Genomic DNA, 19,140 nt, shown 5'->3' with positions numbered 1-19,140 from the left:
CAGCCCTTGTGGGTGAGATATGAGGTCCTGACGAGTGTCTAGGATACAAGAAGGTTATAACAGATGAGGTCGGAGGAAGGGAAACCACACTTGACGAGGCCAGAGCGAGGCAATGAGGATCACTTTGCTCATCAACCGAATAGCTTTCCTTAAAAAAAGGGGGATAGAAGTATCGGAGGATAAGCATAAAGGAGACCCGCGGGACAATTGTGAATCAAAGTGTCTCTCTGACTCCCCGTGAGGGGGAAAGAGGGCAAAGGAGCTGCTGCATTTTGCGTTTGAGGGGGAGGTGAAAAGATCGCAGCATGGCTGGCCCCAACGGCTGAAGATTTCTGCTGTCACACTCGGATTGAAAAACCACTCAGGAGGACAGAGAATGCATCTGCTCAGCCTGTCCACAATCACGTTAGAGCTCCCCGGGATATGCGTTGCGATCAGAAAGTGGTTGGAAGCTATCGCCCAATGCCAGATTCTTATGGCTTCGTGACATAGGGGGTAGGATTTGGTCCCTCCCTGTTTATGTACCAAACAACGGACATGTTGTTCGACTGGATAGCAATCGTTCCTGACGGAAGGAGTGGATGGAATGCTTGCAACGCCAATAGCACCGCTCAACTCCAGGACACTGATATGCAAAGTTGATCTCTATGCAGGACAACGTGCCTTGGACTGACTTTCCCTGGAAGTGGTCCCCCCACCCTATCAGGGAAGCGTCCGTGGTCACCGTGGCGCTGGGTTGGGGAGCCTCGAAGAGGCTACACCAAAGATTTTCGTCTGTACTCATCCACCAGAAGAGATCTTGTTTGCAGGTGTTGGTGATGAGAATTCTGTGAGCTCAGGGGATGAAGATTGGATATCCACTGGGACAGAAAGAGCCATTGTAGCAGTCTCATGTGTAATCTGGCTAGGGGAACAATTGGGATGGCTGCCGCCATAGACCCCAGAGCCTAAAAAACTTCCCTTGCAGACACCTTTCTTCGACAGAGTATCGCTTGAACTTGTGCCCTTAATCTCTGAAGCCTGTGAGGGGAAAGAAAGACCAGACTTGATTGAGTGTTGAATACTACCCCTATAAATTCCAACTGCTGTGAGAGCTGAAGGTTGGATTTTTCCCAGTGGATGGTGATGCCCAGCGACTCCGCTAGTAATAGTGTGTAGCGGAGGGCCCTGACCGGAAGGCGCTTGGTGTTGGCGGAGAGGAGCCAATCATCTAAATACAGAAACACCTGGAATCCCTGAAGTCTCAGATGAGCTGTGACTACGACTAAGCATTTCGTGAACACTCTGGGGGCCGTTGAGAGACCGAATGGCAGGGCTATGAACTGGTAGTGATTGACTCCCAAGCCAGAAGGAAAGAGACTCCTGGAGCACTTGTCCATTTTGATGTGGTAATACACATCCCGGAGGTCTAAAGGGCACATCCACACAGCCTCCGGCAGAAAGGGGAGGATGGATTGAATCATGACCATGAGAAACTTTGTCTGAACCACTGATTTGTTTAGCTGGCTGAGATCCAAAATGGGCCTCCAGTCCCCAGTCGTCTTTGGCACTAAAAAGAATCTTGAGTAAAACCCTGATCCGCACTGGTCTTGGGGGGGGGGGGGGGACCTGTTGGATGACTCATTTTTGACATAGCTTTCATATTTTGGAAGCTGCCGCCCCTATTTGACCAGATGGAACATTGGGAAGGGATTTCGGAGGTCTTGGATAAGAGATTAGGGGAATGTGATAGCCTCTGTAAATTATTCTCTGCACCCACTGATCATTTGTAAGAGAGAGCCAGGCAGCTTGGTGCAGAGAGAAACGCGCCCTGACTGCTTCCAGAGGAAAGCAATCGGGCATTGCTTCAGGAGCACTGATACGGTCTTCCCGAGTAAGAATCTCTGGAGACCTGATTTTGGGGACCCCCTCTGCCCTGAAAGGGGCATCTTCCATTACTGGAACCCCTCTGCCTCTGAGGGAGTCCTCATCACGTGCCTCATGGAAAGGACCTTGAGACTTTTTGTGCCACATCTTTCCACTCATCTGATTCCTGGAAAAGGAGCGCTGAGGTTTGGAAAAACGTAGACCCACGGCAGACAAGGTCTTCCTGTCCTGCTTGCACTTAGCTAATGTATCCTTGACCTTAGCACCGAACAAAGCTGATGGTTCGATAGGGGTGTTTAAAAAAGAAGACTTGAAGGAGTCCGCAAGGTCACAAATGCACATCCAGGTGTGGCGTCTCATAACTAAGCCTGCACCCGCAGCTCTAGCCGCTTCTTTGGTTGCGTGGGGCAGCAACCTCATGGATGAATTGGAGATTGACTCTAGGGTGGCAAGTTGGGAAGCAACTTTATCACGTGCCCCATTCGAAACTTGACCTGCGAGGCTTCCAGAGAGCTCAGAGATGAGATCTCTCTGGAGCCTTGTAAAATGGTGCCAAAAAGTTCAGAGACCTGACAGCAAAGGTCGCCGACACAAAAACTCGTTTCCCTAACCTGTCCACCGCCCGGGACTCCCTGTTTGGCGGGTGGACAACAGGACTTTTCTCCGCAAGGTCCTTTTTCGTGGCTGCCGCCACCACCATGGAGTCTATTGGCAAAAATCTAGACCAATGGGGTTGATCTTCTGGAGGGGAGAGTATCTTATCTGATCTCCTGAGGATGGCCTCAGTGTTGGGATTCTTCCATGCCCACTGCATGATGAGCTTGACCAACTCATCGGCAGAGAAGGTCATCCAAGAAGTAGAGGGCCAAGAGCGGAAGGCCTGCAGGAATACTGATTCCTCTGAGGGAGGATTGGAGGGCTTCCAGTCACCCCTCTGCTTTAAGATTTCCAGGATGCCTCCAAATGAGAGGTCAGGAGGTGACCATGGGGATCCTTCATCATCACAGTCCGTATCTTCCGTGAGGGACTCCTCTGGGGAGTCCATGCGTTTCCTCTTACATGCCCATTTCTGAGGGAGTTCTTCAGTGGGAGCATCCAAAGAAGACTCAGAAAGGGAAACACCCTGAACAGGGGTTTCCTGGGCTTTGCGCTCTCGGAGTCCTGGGGGGGGGTGGGCCTTTGATAGCTGCAGCTCAGAGGGAATGGGTGGAAGGTCCGATGTAGGAGGACTGCTCGAAGCAAGTACCCTCTCCATCCCCCGGAAAGCAGGCCTGCCTGAAGAGGAATGGGAGCCCGGAACCGAAGAAGACAATTTTGGAATTAGAGTCACACCCCGCTCCATGCGATCCGCTTCTGGGGACGGAGCCTCAAGCAAAACCAGGGCGGGAGTCACTCTCGGACCCAAAGACGGACCTGGCAACACAACTGGAACTGGAACCAGAACCGAGGGTTCCATCCCCCAAGCATGAGATTGAGGAAGGGTGGATTCCGACGGAACCAACACCCAAAGGGACCTCGGAGCCTCAAGACACAGTCAGCGCTGAGGTAAGGGGTCCTCTCGCAGAAGTCAGAAATATAAGCCTCGGAACCGAGGGATCCAAGGGAGGAGAATACGTAGGGGTCACCGGGATAAACCAATGCTCAGAGTGGGATGGGCTCTAGGAAAATTTGTAATTCCCCTGGCGGTCAGCAGCTGATAAAAGAGGTGCACCACATCCAATTCTGACAGGCTCCTGGTGGACCATACCGATGCCCCTGAGGGGGAATCAGGCCGATCCAAAAAGGGGCTGAAGGCTTGTCTGGCAAATGGGTCCGCAGACTGGGAGTACTGGATCCGTGGTGTATTGAAAAACGGCACCAACGATTCCAGTTTGGAAACCAGCAGCAAGGGAACAATCGGAGCCAAGAACAGGCTAGGAGCAGAGGTCACAGCTGGGGTGGAGGTCAATAGCGGCTCCGAAGCTGTTGTCTGAACCGACGTCAGAGTGGAGATGGGGGACATCGGTGCCGAGGTAGAGACAGGCAAACTGGTCAGAACCGAAGTTGTAGTGGGTGCCGTAGTCATCCGAGCCAGGACAGGCGCCGAGGTGACCTCATTATGAAGCACTGGAGCCAAACTCGGAGCAGAGGTGGTCGGCACCGAGGAGGCGATACGGTGCTCGGGTAGAAGTCTTGTGGGCCTTGTGCTTATGACATTTGCCCCCATCACCGGCCGGTGAAGAGGAGTCTGAACGAGGACGTTTCTTGTCCATAGAAGGAGCGGATGAGACCTCCGATGCAGATATAGCCTCCGAAAAAGGCGAAGGAAGCAGGACCTTAAGGATTAACTTGTTTAGTCTTTCATTCAGCATCCACTGACTGAAGCTGGCACAAATGTCACATGGAGGTTTCGCCGATAATTGCGGAACCCCCAAACAAAACGCACATTCTTCATGTAAATCACTATTCAGGAGTTTACCACTGCAAGAGCAGTGTTTAAACCCCGTAGTCCCTTTCATTTCCAACATAACAGAAGAAACACACACACGCTAAAGTAGAAGAAAGTTACAGAGAGGGGAAAATACCAACAATGGTATTGGGAATACCACAAGGGTAAAAGGGTAAATACAAACAAAGGTACAAAAAAGAAATACCTGTGGGTAGAGCTGAGTGAGTAATTAGAGAAAAGATAAACTGACAGTAAAGAACTCTCAAATACTGATAAAATTTGAAAAAACATAACACTTTGCTGGAGAGTTCGGTGAAACGCTGCTATATGGCTGTGCAGCAAACGAGATCTGAGGTAACTGAGTGCAGGGCATTGTGGGAGGCAGCTTAACTAAAATGTTTTTTGGTGCACACAAGCTTGGTATAAGGCAGACTCTGTTCCGAGGCCTTGGAACTGAACCCATCAGTGATGAATAGGAAGATTAACAACTTCAGACTTCTTATGACAGACAAATGACAAAATCCAAAAGCCTCCTCCTAGACAAAGTAGCCTTTACTACTGCCTTCCCTAACTTTGGTTTTGAAAAGGAAATGACCAACTGATGGTCTCTTCTGAGCCGTTTTGTTTTGTGAATGTAGAATCTGAGTTGTCTCTGGACATCTAACATATGCAACAGTATTCTCCTTTGTTTGAATATGTGGAGAAAAACACTGGTAAATTTATAGACTGATTTAGGTTTACTTTAGATGTCATCTTAGAAATAAAGGGCATGTTAGTTCTAACAGAGATCCTATCCTTGTGAAAGGCTAGATATGGAGGTTTACATGACAGAGCCTGGAACTCAGAGATTTGTCTGGCTGATGTCACTGCCATAGGAAAATTGTTTTCAAGTAAGGATTTTTAGATCTGCCATAGTTACAGGTTCAAAGGGAGACCGAGTCAGAGCTTGCAACATAATTGTGATGTCCCAAGGAGGGGCCGGGAGGTCTTCGTAGGAAGGTACCTTTCAAGAAAGGTTTGAAAATTTTCAACCAGGCTATTGGAATGTCTTTACAACCAACATGAAAACTTGAAATAGCTGCTATCTGGAACCTGATGGTGGCAAAGCTGGAACCCTTAAAGAGTTCAGATAAGAATTCTTGTGAGGATAGAACAAGTGCTGAAAAACGGTCAAGACCTTTAGAGAAGGTCCAAACAGAGAATCTCTTCCATTTGCTCTGGTAAGTCTTTCTAGAAGACATTTTCTAAAGTCAAAAGAATACTGACTAGAAAACAGGGAAGCCTGGCATCTCTGCTTATGCTCAAAACTGGAGGAGCCATGCTGCTAAATTCATGGACTTCTGGTCTGGAGAAGGCAGTCCAGATGGATAAATCAGTAGGTTTGGATAAAGATCCAACATCCAAGGAGGATGTTCTAGCAGAGGCCATAGGTAGAGGAATGTCTGTTGGGGCCAAAAGGGGACAATAAGGATCATCCTGGCCTTCCAGCTTTCTGTATGAATTTGCTCATTAGGGAGAAAGGCATATAGAAGACCTGGGGGTCAGCTGTGGACCACAACATCTCAAAGTGACTGACCCTGTGACTGATCAGTGCAAAATACCTAAGCATTTGTTGCGGAGATAAGATGTAAAAATATTGCAGCAAGGTCGGCCCTGTGACTGAAGATCAAATGTGTCACTGTAGGACTGAGACACCATTCATAAGGCATCAAGACAGTTCTGCTCAATTTATCTGCTAGCACACTAGACAACCCTGTGATGTGCACTGCTGTTAGAAAGAGATGTGGAGACACTGCCCATTGCCACCTCTCATCGTCTCACAACATACAGGATAAGAATGTGTTTCCCCCTGCTTGCTGATGTACCATCCAACCACCATGTTGCCCGCCGGTATGGAAATCACACTCTTGGGGAGAAGGTCCCGGAAAGCCTGTAACACTAGGAGGACTGCCTTCAATTCCAGAACATTGATGTGAATACTGACCTCTCGTGACGGCCATGCACCTTGGACCATTCTACCTTCAAAATGCCCCACCACCCTAAAAGGGAGGCGTCCGCAGTTATGACTGCCGAGAGTCTTGACTGGAAAATACAGTCATTGATGCTACCCACCAAGCGGTGTGTTGTCTGCAGACTTGAGCAATTCAAATCTTTACATGCAAAGGATGAATTGACTGAGACCACTGTACTGCTAAAGTCAGCACTCTCATGTAGTAAGCTACAGGAACCATTAGACTTGAGGATGCCAGGAGACCAAAAAGATGCAGACCTAAACTTGCTGTTGGTTATTGATAATGAAGTATTGGAATGGCTGTGAGGCAAAGTGGCAGAACTCTGGACTGGGGAAAACTGACTATCTGCAGGCTAGTATCTAGGTGGCATCCTATAAACGCTATACTCTTGGTTGGGAGTAAGGTGGCATTTTGTACAGTCACAGTTATTCCTAGGTCCAGTAAAGTACCGTTGTGTAAACTCTTACAATAACAGTTATTCTTTACTAAAGGGGATTCCCTGCCAAGGGTCACCCAATGTCCAGCCAGTGTAACAAAGCCTTAGGATTTTATAGATGTCGTACATCACACACACGTTTCCCACTCAAGGCATAGGGCATAAAGGTGACGTATGGATGCACGTATCTCAGGACTTCATTGCCTCCAGTCTGAACATCATCACTGATCGTTGCTCTGAGTGCTCCTACTCTCTCTTTTTTTTTTAAGTTTTGGGAGTTTACATGTCATCCAGAAGAACAGTTTTGAGAGTTTATATGTCATCCAGAGCAGCAGTGTTTGTTCTGTATGGGTGCTTCTCAAGCCCAAACGAAGTGTTCTATTTGCCAAGCATTTGTCAAAAAGACGCTAAGTAGTTCTCTCCTCCTTGTCTGTCTATCATGAGAACCAGCATCTTAAATTGTTGGTGCATGGTGCTATGGCAGAATCTTCACATCTCTCAGCTGCCTGCCAGGAAAGAGGCCAAGACAGTCGGGTCCGATTTGACTGCTGTCCTACCTCTCCTGGATGTCTCTCTTGAGGCTGGTGAAAGCCCAGAGGATCGCCCAGTTGTTATACTGGATTCCTCTGCCACTACGATATCTGATGTTGGCATAGAGTAGACCTTTAGCACGTCTTTGGAGGCTCTGCAGATGTTCATTAGAGATGTTGAGGGGGAACCTTGGCTGATTTCAGAGGGACTGAGGGGGATTACATAGATTCTGGTTTGAGAGGAGATTCCTATACATTAGTTGAGTGTAGGCAAGGGTCTGAACCTTCTTGGGTGTTCAGGACACACGCCCGTAAGAAGAAAAAACAAACATGTTTCCGCTGCTCCTAAAGATCCCCAGCATGAGTGGCAGGATTTTACTCGGGGGCTATTTAATGCACGGATGACCTTGATTGCTCCCAAAGGAGTTTCTGTACAAGCTACCCTTTGGTCCTCCACCCCACTCAAAAGGCCCAGAGAGCAAGACTCCACTGAAAAGTCTTTAGCATATTCCTCTCGGGTCTCTTCTCCCTTCGATTATGGCTCTGAGGATGACGTAGCATATTACTCTCGGGACCCTTCTCCCTGCGATTATGGCTCTGAGGATGACGTAGCATATTCCTCTCGGGTCCCTTCTCCCTTCGATTATGGCTCTGAGGATGACGTGGCATATTCCTCTCGGGTCCCGTCGGTTATGGCTCTGAGGATGATGTAGCATATTCCTCTTGGGTCCCTTCTCCCTTCGGTTATGGCTCTGAGGATGATGTAGCATATTCCTCTTGGGTCCCTTCTCCCTTCGGTTATGGCTCTGAGGATGATGTCGCATATTCCTCTCAGGTCCCTTCGATTATGGCTCGGAGGATGACGTAGCATATTCCTCTCAGGTCCCTTCTCCCTTCGATTATGGCTCTGAGGATGACGTAGCATATTCCTCTCAGGGACCTTTTCCCTTCCATTATGGCTCTGAGGATGACGTAGCATATTCCTCTCGCGTCCCTTCTCCCTTCGATTATGGATTTGAGGATGACGTAGCATATTCCTCTCAGGTCACTTCTCCCTTCGATTATGGCTCTGAGGATGACGTAGCATATTCCTCTCAGGTCCCTTCAATTATGGCTCTGAGGATGACGTAGCATATTCCTCTCACGTCCCTTCTCCCTACGATTATGGATTTGAGGATGACGTAGCATATTCCTCTCAGGTCCCTTCGATTATGGCTCTGAGGATGACGTAGCATATTTCTCTCAGGTCCCTTCTCCCTGCGATTATGGGTCGGAGGATGACGTACCATATTCCTCACAGGTCCCTTCTCCCTTCGATTACGGCTCTGAGGATGACATAGCATATTCCTCTCAGGTCGCGTCTCCCTTCGATTATGGCTCTCAGGATAACGTAGCATATTCCTCTCAGGTCCCTTCTCCCTTCGATTATGGCTCTGAGGATGACGTAGCATATTTCTCTCAGGTCCCTTCTCCCTGCGATTATGGGTCGGAGGATGACGTACCATATTCCTCACAGGTCCCTTCTCCCTTCGATTACGGCTCTGAGGATGACATAGCATATTCCTCTCAGGTCGCGTCTCCCTTCGATTATGGCTCTCAGGATGACGTAGCATATTCCTCTCAGGTCCCTTCTCCCTTCGATTATGGCTCGGAGGATGACATAGCATATTCCTCTCAGGTCCCCTTCTCCCTTCGATTATGGCTCTGAAGATGACGTAGCATATTCCTCTCAGGTCCCTTCTCCCTGCGATTATGGCTCTGAGGATGACGTAGCATACTCCTCTCGGGTCCCTTCTCCCTTTGATTATGGCTCTGAGGATGATGTAGCATATTCCTCTCAGGTGCCTTCTCCATGCGATTATGGCTCTGAGGATGACGTAGCATATTCCTCTCAGGTCCCTTCTCCCTTCGATTATGGCTCTGAGAATGACGTAGCATATTCCCCTCAGGTCCCTTCTCCCTGTGATTATGGCTCTGAAGATGACGTAGCATATTCCTCTCAGGTGCCTTCTCCATTCGATTACGGCTCTGAGAATGATTAGCATATTTCTCTCAGGTCCCTTCGATTATGGCTCAGAGGATGATGTAGCATATTCCTCTGAGGTCCCCTTCTCCCTTCGATTATGGCTCTGAGGATGACGTAGCATATTCCTCTCAGGTCCCTTCTCCCTTCGATTATGGCTCTGAGGATGACGTAGCATATTCCTCTCGGGTCCCTTCTCTCTTCGACTATGGCTCTGAGGATGACATGGCATATTCCTCTCGGGTCCCTTCGGTTATGGCTCTGAGGATGACGTAGCATATTCCTCTCGGGTCCCTTCGATTATGGCTCTGAGGATGACATAGCATATTCCCCTCAGGTCGCTTCGATTATGGCTCTGAGGATGATGTAGCATATTCCTCTCAGGTCGCTTCGATTATGGCTCTGAGGATGACGTAGCATATTCCTCTCGGGTCCCTTCGATTATGGCTCTGAGGATGACATAGCATATTCCCCTCAGGTCGCTTCGATTATGGCTCTGAGGATGACGTAGCATATTCCTCTCAGGTCTCTTCTCCCTTCGATTATGGCTCTGAGGATGACATAGCATATTCCTCTCGGGTCCCTCCTGCCTTCAATTATGGCTCTGAGGAGGACGTAGCATATTCCTCTCGGGTCCCTTCTCCCTTCGATTATGGCTCTGAGGATGACGTAGCATATTCCTCTCGGGTCCATTCTCCCTTCGATTATGGCTCTGAAGATGACGTAGCATATTCCTCTCACGTCCCTTCTCCCTTCGATTATGGCTCTGAGGATGACGTAGCATATTCCTCTCGGGTCCCTTCTCCCTTCGATTATGGCTCTGAAGATGACGTAGCATATTCCTCTCACGTCCCTTCTCCCTTCGATTATGGCTCTGAGGATGACGTAGCATATTCCTCTCAGGTCCCTTCGATTATGGCTCCGAGGATGACGTAGCATATTCCTCTCGGGTCCCTTCGATTATGGCTCTGAGGATGACGTAGCATATTCCTCTCGGGTCCCTTCGATTATGGCTCTGAGGATGACGTAGCATATTCCTCTCAGGTCCCTTCTCCCTTCGATTATGGCTCTGAGGATGACGTAGCATATTCCTCTCAGGTCCCTTCGATTATGGCTCCGAGGATGATGTAGCATATTCCTCTCGGGTCCCTTCTCCCTTCGATTATGGCTCTGAGGATGACATACCATATTCCTCTCAGGTCCCTTCTCCCTTCGATTATGGCTCTGAGGATGACGTAGCATATTCCTCTCGGGTCACTTCTCCCTTCGATTATGGCTCTGAGGATGACGTAGCATAATCCTCTCGGGTCACTTCTCCCTTCGATTATGGCTCTGAGGATGACGTAGCATAATCCTCTCAGGTCCCTTCTCCCTGCGATTATGGCTCTGAGGATGACGTAGCATATTCCTCTTAGGTCCCTTCTCCCTTCGATTATGGCTCTGAGGATGACGTAGCATATTCCTCTCACGTCCCTTCTCCCTTCGATTATGGCTCTGAGGATGACGTAGCGTATTCCTCTTAGGTCCCTTCTCCCTTCGATTATGGCTCTGAGGATGACGTAGCATATTCCTCTCAGGTCCCTTCGATTATGGCTCTGTGGATGACGTAGCATATTCCTCTCGGGTCCCTTCGATTATGGCTCTGAGGATGACGTAGCATATTCCTCTCGGGTCCCTTCGATTATGGCTCTGAGGATGACGTAGCATATTCCTCTCAGGTCCCTTCTCCCTTCGATTATGGCTCTGAGGATGACGTAGCATATTCCTCTCAGGTCCCTTCGATTATGGCTCCGAGGATGATGTAGCATATTCCTCTCGGGTCCCTTCTCCCTTCGATTATGGCTCTGAGGATGACATAGCATATTCCTCTCGGGTCCCTTCAATTATGGCTCTGAGGATGACATACCATATTCCTCTCAGGTCCCTTCTCCCTTCGATTATGGCTCTGAGGATGACGTAGCATATTCCTCTCGGGTCACTTCTCCCTTCGATTATGGCTCTGAGGATGACGTAGCATAATCCTCTCGGGTCACTTCTCCCTTCGATTATGGCTCTGAGGATGACGTAGCATAATCCTCTCAGGTCCCTTCTCCCTTCGATTATGGCTCTGAGGATGACGTAGCATATTCCTCTCAGGTCCCTTCTCCCTGCGATTATGGCTCCGAGGATGACGTAGCATATTCCTCTCGGGTCCCTTCTCCCTTCGATTATGGCTCTGAGGATGACGTAGCATATTCCTCTTAGGTCCCTTCGATTATGGCTCTGAGGATGACATAGCATATTCCTCTCGCGTCCCTTCTCCCTTCGATTATGGCTCTGAGGATGACGTAGCATATTCCTCTCAGGTCCCTTCGATTATGGCTCTGAGGATGACACAGCATATTCCTCTCGGGTCCCTTCTCCCTGCGATTATGGCTCGGAGGATGACGTAGCATATCCCTCTCAGGTCCCTTCTCCTTTCGATTATGGCTCTGAGGATGACGTAGCATATTCCTCTCAGGTCCCTTAGATTATGGCTCTGAGGATGACGTAGCATATTCCTCTCAGGTCCTTCTCCCTGCGATTATGGCTCGGAGGATGACATGGCATATTCCTCTCGGGTCCCTTCTCCCTTCGATTATGGCTCTGAGGATGACTTAGCATATTCCTCTCAGGTCCCTTCTCCCTTCGATTATGGCTCTGAGGATGACATAGCATATTCCTCTCAGGTCCCTTCGATTATGGCTCTGAGGATAACGTAGCATATTCCTCTCATGTCCCTTCTCCCTTCGATTATGGCTTTGAGGATGACGTAGCATATTCCTCTCAGGTCCCTTCGATTATGGCTCTGAGGATGACGTAGCATATTCCTCTCAGGTCCCTTCGATTATGGCTCTGAGGATGACATAGTATATTCCACTCACGTCCCTTCTCCCTGTGATTATGGCTCTGAGGATGACGTAGCATATTCCTCTCGGGTCCCTTCTCCGTTCGATCATGGCTCTGAGGATGACAGAGCATATTCCTCTCAGGTCCCTTCTCCCTGTGATTATGGCTCAGAGGATGACGTAGCATATTCCTCTCAGGTCCTTCTCCCTTCGATTATGGCTCTGAGGATGACGTAGCACATTCCTCTCAGGTCCCTTCTCCCTTCGATTATGGCTCTGAGGATGACGATTAGTAGCACAGACTCTCCTTTGAAGAACTCTCATGTATTCTATTTCTCATATGATGGAATTTTTTTAAATGGGACTGTTCTTAGGTTCCTGACATTCAAGAGGTATTATGCGCTCCTCCAGCGGGAGTCCCCTAAACCCTCTGCTGTCCCTCCAGTCTTAGCTGCCCTTTTAGATACTCTTCAGCAGCTTCTGTGGTCCTGGATTCTCAACCTCCAGGCCCCAAGAAACCAAGAGATTTTAAAAGGTACCTTATGAGTGTCATTTTCTGTACAAATGTCCTTCTGCTGACCCTTCTGTAGTGTCGGTCTCTTCTGACAAACCCTCTAAGCTTTTGCCTTCTACGAAACTACTTCCTTCTGATAAGGACAGTACAGCTACGGAACAGCTGAGCAAGAAGGTAAACACTGCTGCCACCTTGGCCTTTCGGGCTATTACCAGACCCATAGGACCATGCAGTTATGATGCGGCTGATGCCTCCACTAGAGTTACTGCTTTTGGTTCTGTTTTGAGACATTACTCTTGGCTTTGTCTCCAATCTTTACCTGATGATATTAAAGTTAAACTTTTGGATACACTGCATGATAAAAACAACCAGTTTGGTTCTGTGGCTACTGAGCTGTTTAAGTCTCTGCAGGATTAAGGCTAGTCCTTGTGGGAATTTAAGCATATATTTGTCTCATATTCCCAAGTTCCAGAAGAATTATCCTTCTATATCTGCTTTTGTTTGCAGGCAGCCTTGCCTTCCTCCCAAAGGTAAGAAGGGTTCTAGGTGGGTTCTTCCTGCTAAGTCTACTCAGATTCCCACTACTCAGAAACATCCTTTTTAAGACAGTCCAGGTTCTGTTTGCTTCCCCTTTTCCTGAACCAGGTTCCCTTATCTCTTTTGTCCTTCCCTGTCTGTTCCCAATTGGTTAAGGATCACTCTAGACTCCTGGGTTCTGTCCATCTGTTAGGGATACTGCTGGGTTCTGTCCATCTGTTAGGGATACTCCTGGGTTCTGTCCATCTGTTAGGGATACTCCTGGGTTCTGTCCATCTGGGCTCTGTCCATCTGTTAGGGATACTTCATGGTGTGGAAATCCTTTTCTCGTTTTCTGGGCGTCCCACAACCTTCACAGAAACAGCTTATTTTCTTCCCAGAACTCCTTCAGGGCCTTCTGACACAAGGCACCATTCTAGCAGTATCCCCTTCTCAGGGACAAGGGGTTTTATTTCAGAATGTTTCTGGTTCCCTGGAAGGAAGGCACCTGGAGACCCATTTTAGACCTCTCTCAACTCAACACCTTTCTAAAGATCCCTTTCATTCAGATGTTATACATTCAGGCCCTGTTTCATCTTTCCACGTGTCCATGGGTCTCAAAGATGCTTATTTTGACATCCCAATTCATCCCTTTTCAGGAAGACTTTGCATTTCTCTGTTTCTTCCTTGCATTTTCAGTTTTCTGCTTTACCCTTTGGCTTTTCTACTGCCAAAGGGTTTTCACCAAATGCCTCACTCCTGTGACTGCTTTTTGCAGAATGAGAAAGGTTCATATCTCTTCTTATCTGGATGACATAGCTATTCAGACTTCCTCCCCCAAAACATTGCTTCAGCACCTCCAATATACCTTTTGTCTCTTGCAAAGGCTGGGATTTACAATAAACTTCTAGAAATCAGTCCTGGTTCTTTCTCAAGATATATTTTTTGGTTGCAGGCTCCAGACCATCCACCCCATGCTGGCTTCCCTGCCTCCACCCAATGCTCTCGCTTCTCTACTCACCTTTTTTTTCACTCCCTTCTTCCTTGGGTTTCAGTTATAGCCAGGGTGTTTCTAAGGGCACTAGGATTCATGGCTTCCACCATTCCTCTCTGTTACCTCTAGCCAGGCTTCTCATGAGAAAACTATAGTGGCTCCTAAAGTCAGCGTGGCTCCGACACTGTCTGGCTCCTAAAGTCAGCGTGGCTCCGACACCATCTGGCTCCTAAAGTCAGCGTGGCTCCGACACAGTCTGGCTCCTAAAGTCAGCGTGGCTCCGACACCGTCTGGCTCCTAAAGTCAGTGTGGCTCCGACACCGTCTGGCTCCTAAAGTCAGTATGGTTCCGACACCATCTGGTTCCTAAAGTCAGTGTGGCTCCAACACTGACATCCTCTAGATTTTCTAGTCCCTCTTCTTCCATGCCTTAAATTCTAGCTTCAGTGGTGGATTCATCAGCTAGCTCTCAACCCAGGGCTTCCTTTTCAGCCCCCAGTCCACTCTCAGGAACTTTTTGTCAGATGCCTCAGACATGGGATGGGGAGCCTCTTTCAGTCCCCTCAATGTCCAAGTTCTCTGGCCCCCTCATCAGTCAGACCACATCAATATCAAGCAGATGAGAGGTCTCATTTTCACCCTTCAGACCTTTCATTCCCTTTTCTTCCAGGGCCTCTCAATCTTTACAGACACCACGGTGATGTGGCACTCTTTACAGACACCATGGTGATGTGGCACATTAACAAGGAGGGACACCATCCTACCTACTCTGTAGACTCGCTCTTCAAGTTTGGGATCTAGCTGTACAGTTAAGTGAGTCTTCAGTCTGTATACATTCCTTCAGAGCAAAATGCAGTGGCAGACCCTTTGAACAGGTCCAAAACACAGGCTCACAGACGGATGCTTCACAGAGATGCGTTTCTAGGGGTGTATATCACCATCAGTTTACTCACCTTGAACGGCTATTCAAACCATCATTGAACGTTCCTTCATCGAATGTTCACATCAGCAAATATTTTCCCAGGGAAGGATGTTGACCAACATACAGAAAATTGCCCTTTTCCCCACTGCAATGGGATCTTGGAGTTGAAATATATCTATGTTGTGGGGGACATAGGCCCCACTTTTTGTGGGTTTGGTGTACTGTGGCATTTCTATACGTAGGCATGCTAGAAAAGTGATTTCTTATTGTTAGAAAAATGTTCGCTGATGTTTGATAAAGGGGCGTTCGATGATGTTGGTTCGAGGAAAAGTCATTTGAGGTAAGTAAACTTCGATGAACAGACCCATTTCTGAACATTGTCCATCAGTAGGGTACAACTCAGGCAGATCTTTTTGCCTCCCCTCTGAACGGACTTCTTTTTTACACAACAGTCCAAAGTCCTCTAACTTGGAAGGTGGACGCCTATCTTTTTCTGGGAAGGAGATTTTTTTTACGCCTTCCCTCCCCCCCTCCTCTAATTCTGAGGGTCCTGTTCAAGAAAAAACAGGGCTCATCCAAAATCTTACTGACTCCTTTTGGCCCAGATAACACTGGTTCCCTCCTCTTCTGCATCTAGTCAAGAGCAATCACTACAAGTTACATCACAGGCTGGACCTAGTCACACAAGATAAGAGGTCTTCTCATCCACTCCAAGTGATACTGTGGGTGACAGGCTTTTGATCCATTTTAGGCAACTTTTTTTCTGAGGACGTGCTTAGGGTTCTGCAGGAGGCCAGGAAACCCACTACCAGGAAATCCTACATGTCCAAATGAAAAAGATTTTCTGTTTGGTGCCTTGTTCTTAACCAGAATCCATTTTCTGTGAAGATTCACGTTCTCTTATTTGTGTGAATTGCTCCATGCTCGGTTAGCATATTCTTGTGTTAAGGCTCGCCTTTCAGCCATTTCTTCTTGTCTGCAGAATACTGCAACAGTGAACTGGAAGGACATCAACTGGACCACCTGGTTCTGGTGACACAATAGTAGATGCTCAAAGGTAGCACTTTGAGGCTAATTGTCGAGGTATGGGAAGACTTGGATCACCAGCAGAAGCAGGTGCGCTGCTACCACTGATGTGAGTTTGGCGAATACCCTGGGGACTGTGGTGACACCAAAAGTCAGGGCTTTGAATTAGTAATGACTGGCTCCAAGCTGGAAGAGGAGAAACCTCCTGGATTGCTTTGCTATCTTGATATGATAGTAGATGTTCTGGAGATCTATGGAACACATCCAATTGTCCTTCCTCAGCAGAGGTAAAATGGACTGAATTGTGACCATACAGAATTTTGTCTGTTTCATAAATTGGTTTAGGTGACTGAGATCCACAATGGGTCGGTGGTCCCCTGTTTTCCTCAAGAACCTTGAATAGACTCCCGATTCTAACTGGTCCTGGAGGAACGGTTAGATGAACTTTTATAGCAGCTTTGAAATTTCTATGGCTAAGTTTCACTGTCTGGGTGAAACAATGGGTACTTCTTTTTCTGAGGTGGAAGGGAAAAGGGAACTGAATGGCCTCTGGAAATTATCTTTAGCATCCAAGAATCTGAAATTACTCTGTGCCAGGCTTGAGGATGCAAAAATAGGGCCCGCCGTATTTCCTCCAGTGTGTGCCAGTCAAGCAACCATTCAGGAGTGCTGACAGGCTTTTTCAGTAAAAGAACTACAAAAGCCCTGAATATGTGGTCTGCCTTTGCCTCAAGGGCATTGCCTGTTAGAGTTATCCCCCAGTCACAGGGAGGTTTGTCATCTGGGGAGTCGTGGTAAGAACTCTGTGACTTGCTTAACCGCATCTTCTTCCCTGATCTCTGATTCCTACAGAAAGATCTTTGCAGGGTTAAGAAGTGGACTCCCACTGCAGAGGGTATTCTTGCCATTCTTTTGCCTCCTGGTGAGTATGCCTTTATCCTTAGGTCCAAATAAAGTTGAGCCATCATAGAGGGTATGGCAACCCACCAGTGCCAACCAATATGTGATGTAGATATCCCACCTCTGGGCCAGTAATCAAGGAAACTCAATCCTCACCACTGGCACCTGTGGAGGGATGCTCACTAGGAGGATAACTGATATACACACAATATTTCCAGATGCAGCTCTCTGCATCAAGTGCCAATTTCACTTAAGAGCACACAGGCAACACAGTCTGGGGCTGGTTCCTCCCTCTTTCTCCAGATCCCCAGTAAGACTCCCCAATGGCACAGCTACAGAGTCGAGTCCTTAGCCAGGGTTCTCAGCCAAGTCCTCCAACACACACACTGTCCAATCAGTGCCCAGTGTCCCTACCCAAGTAGCTGACACACGCACACAAACACCTGTGAAAGGCTAGCACAAGTTTATTAGCTATGCCTCCTTTTGCCCAGGCTATAAGGTAGTTACTACTGCCAACAGACCCCTTTGCCTGCTATTTTAATGCCCTTAACAAAGGGGGCCAGTCTTACTGTGTAAAATTATTAATATAAATGGTAGTTTGACTAAGAGCAAGGCTATTAGGAGTGGCCCACACAGTGCCATTAAATAAATATGGAAGTACTCTCAAAACTTAAATGTCTCTGCAAAGATCAGTCACAATGAAAGGTTTAAATATATTTACTAATAAAAAAACAAGGCGAAACTACGGCTAGAAAAGAACCTGCAAACACTTTTTCCTAGCAATTTCGTTCTCTCTAATGTTTCAACATGAACTTCATCAGAAAAGTTTGAGAAACACACATACCCCTTAAAAAGACATTCAAATTAATCATGTGATAAAGACAACCAATCCAAACAGTCTAAAAGTGGGCATGGTCACAAAATCAGAAAACTATTGGTTACTAGTCTTTCATGCTCTAAAGTACATGTAGTTAAGTTAGCAATTGATTTGTTGCTAAAATACAACAATTTCGTCTTCAATTCCTTTATCTTAGTAAAAAGCACTTAATATCAATTGATTCATTTAAGCCATGCAGTTTATCGGCATTCAGCCTAATCTGCCAGAGTGTCTCTCTACACACTAGTAATGTCAATGTCACCACTGAAATCCTCGAAAGAAACAGAATCTAATACAAAAAAAGAAAATTTCTTGAAATCTTTACATGTAACAGTGTGCTTAGCCAAAACATTACAAAAATCCTTCTTCTCGATGGCTAACAAGTGTTTATAGATTCTTCTTTTTAATTGCCGAATAGTTTTGCCTGTGTAAAAACAATATAATTCACAAATAGCTGCATGCACCACATGGTTGGATGAACAGTCATATCTCTCTCTACCCCATTGATTCACGTCCAAATATTTAAAATGGACAAAAGAAGAATTACAAATGTGACGGCATTGCTTACAGTGTCCACACTGGAAAGTCCCTGGGGGTAATGATGATCTTTTCATTAATTCCAGCTACTCATTCCTCTCACATAATGTTTTAATGTTGATAGTTTTCTTGAAAGAAAACATAGGTCTAATACCCATTTGTTTCACTTGATCATTGTTGCCAAAGATAACTTTCCAATTTTCCTGTATGCACTGTTTAACTGCCCAAAGTTCTTGACATAATCTGTTCCACTTGCATCAAGAAAGTGCAATTGTCTAGTTGGTGTATGAAAAATAAAGTATTCTGTCAACTTCACAACAGGTTTTACATGTACATAAAACAGAGGAAAATTACAGCAGCATGCTCAATGCGTTAACATCAGTTTTACATAAAAGGAAGTGGCAAACAGTACAGAATCTGTCAACAGGCCATAGCAATAATGTCTCTGAGAAAAGAATTCTGGAGAAGGTCCACTTTAGGCAACGACAGCACTGCAGTTTTCATTTAGGGTTAATACACGTACACGGTCTAGTGATGAGGATGTCCAGTATATCTTCACAGGGTGTCAACTGATTCTGTTAGAACAATACCAAACTGTAGGGCAGGCATTACAGTGCATTCATAATCTTGAGAAAAACAGACTTGGAGAATTTGAGTAACTTGCTCCTGTTAGGAACTGCTGCACAGGAAAAT

The 19,140-nt window shown here is 47.1% G+C and overlaps 1 protein-coding gene across 1 annotated transcript in view; it reads right to left on the bottom strand.

The window, feature by feature from the left end:
• USP25 (ubiquitin specific peptidase 25) overlaps positions 1-19,140 on the bottom strand; it is a 2,531,105-nt gene that overhangs the window by 156,966 nt on the left and 2,354,999 nt on the right. The gene's annotated exons all lie outside the window — the stretch shown is intronic.

This window comes from Protopterus annectens, chromosome 5.part0 (genome assembly GCF_019279795.1).
Source record: "Protopterus annectens isolate FY-2018-M chromosome 5.part0, PAN1.0, whole genome shotgun sequence".
In the NCBI taxonomy this organism is placed as follows: Eukaryota; Metazoa; Chordata; order Ceratodontiformes; family Protopteridae; genus Protopterus; species Protopterus annectens.
The sequence above is the reverse complement of the archived record's forward strand: the minus strand, read 5'-3'. Positions and strand labels throughout refer to the sequence as shown.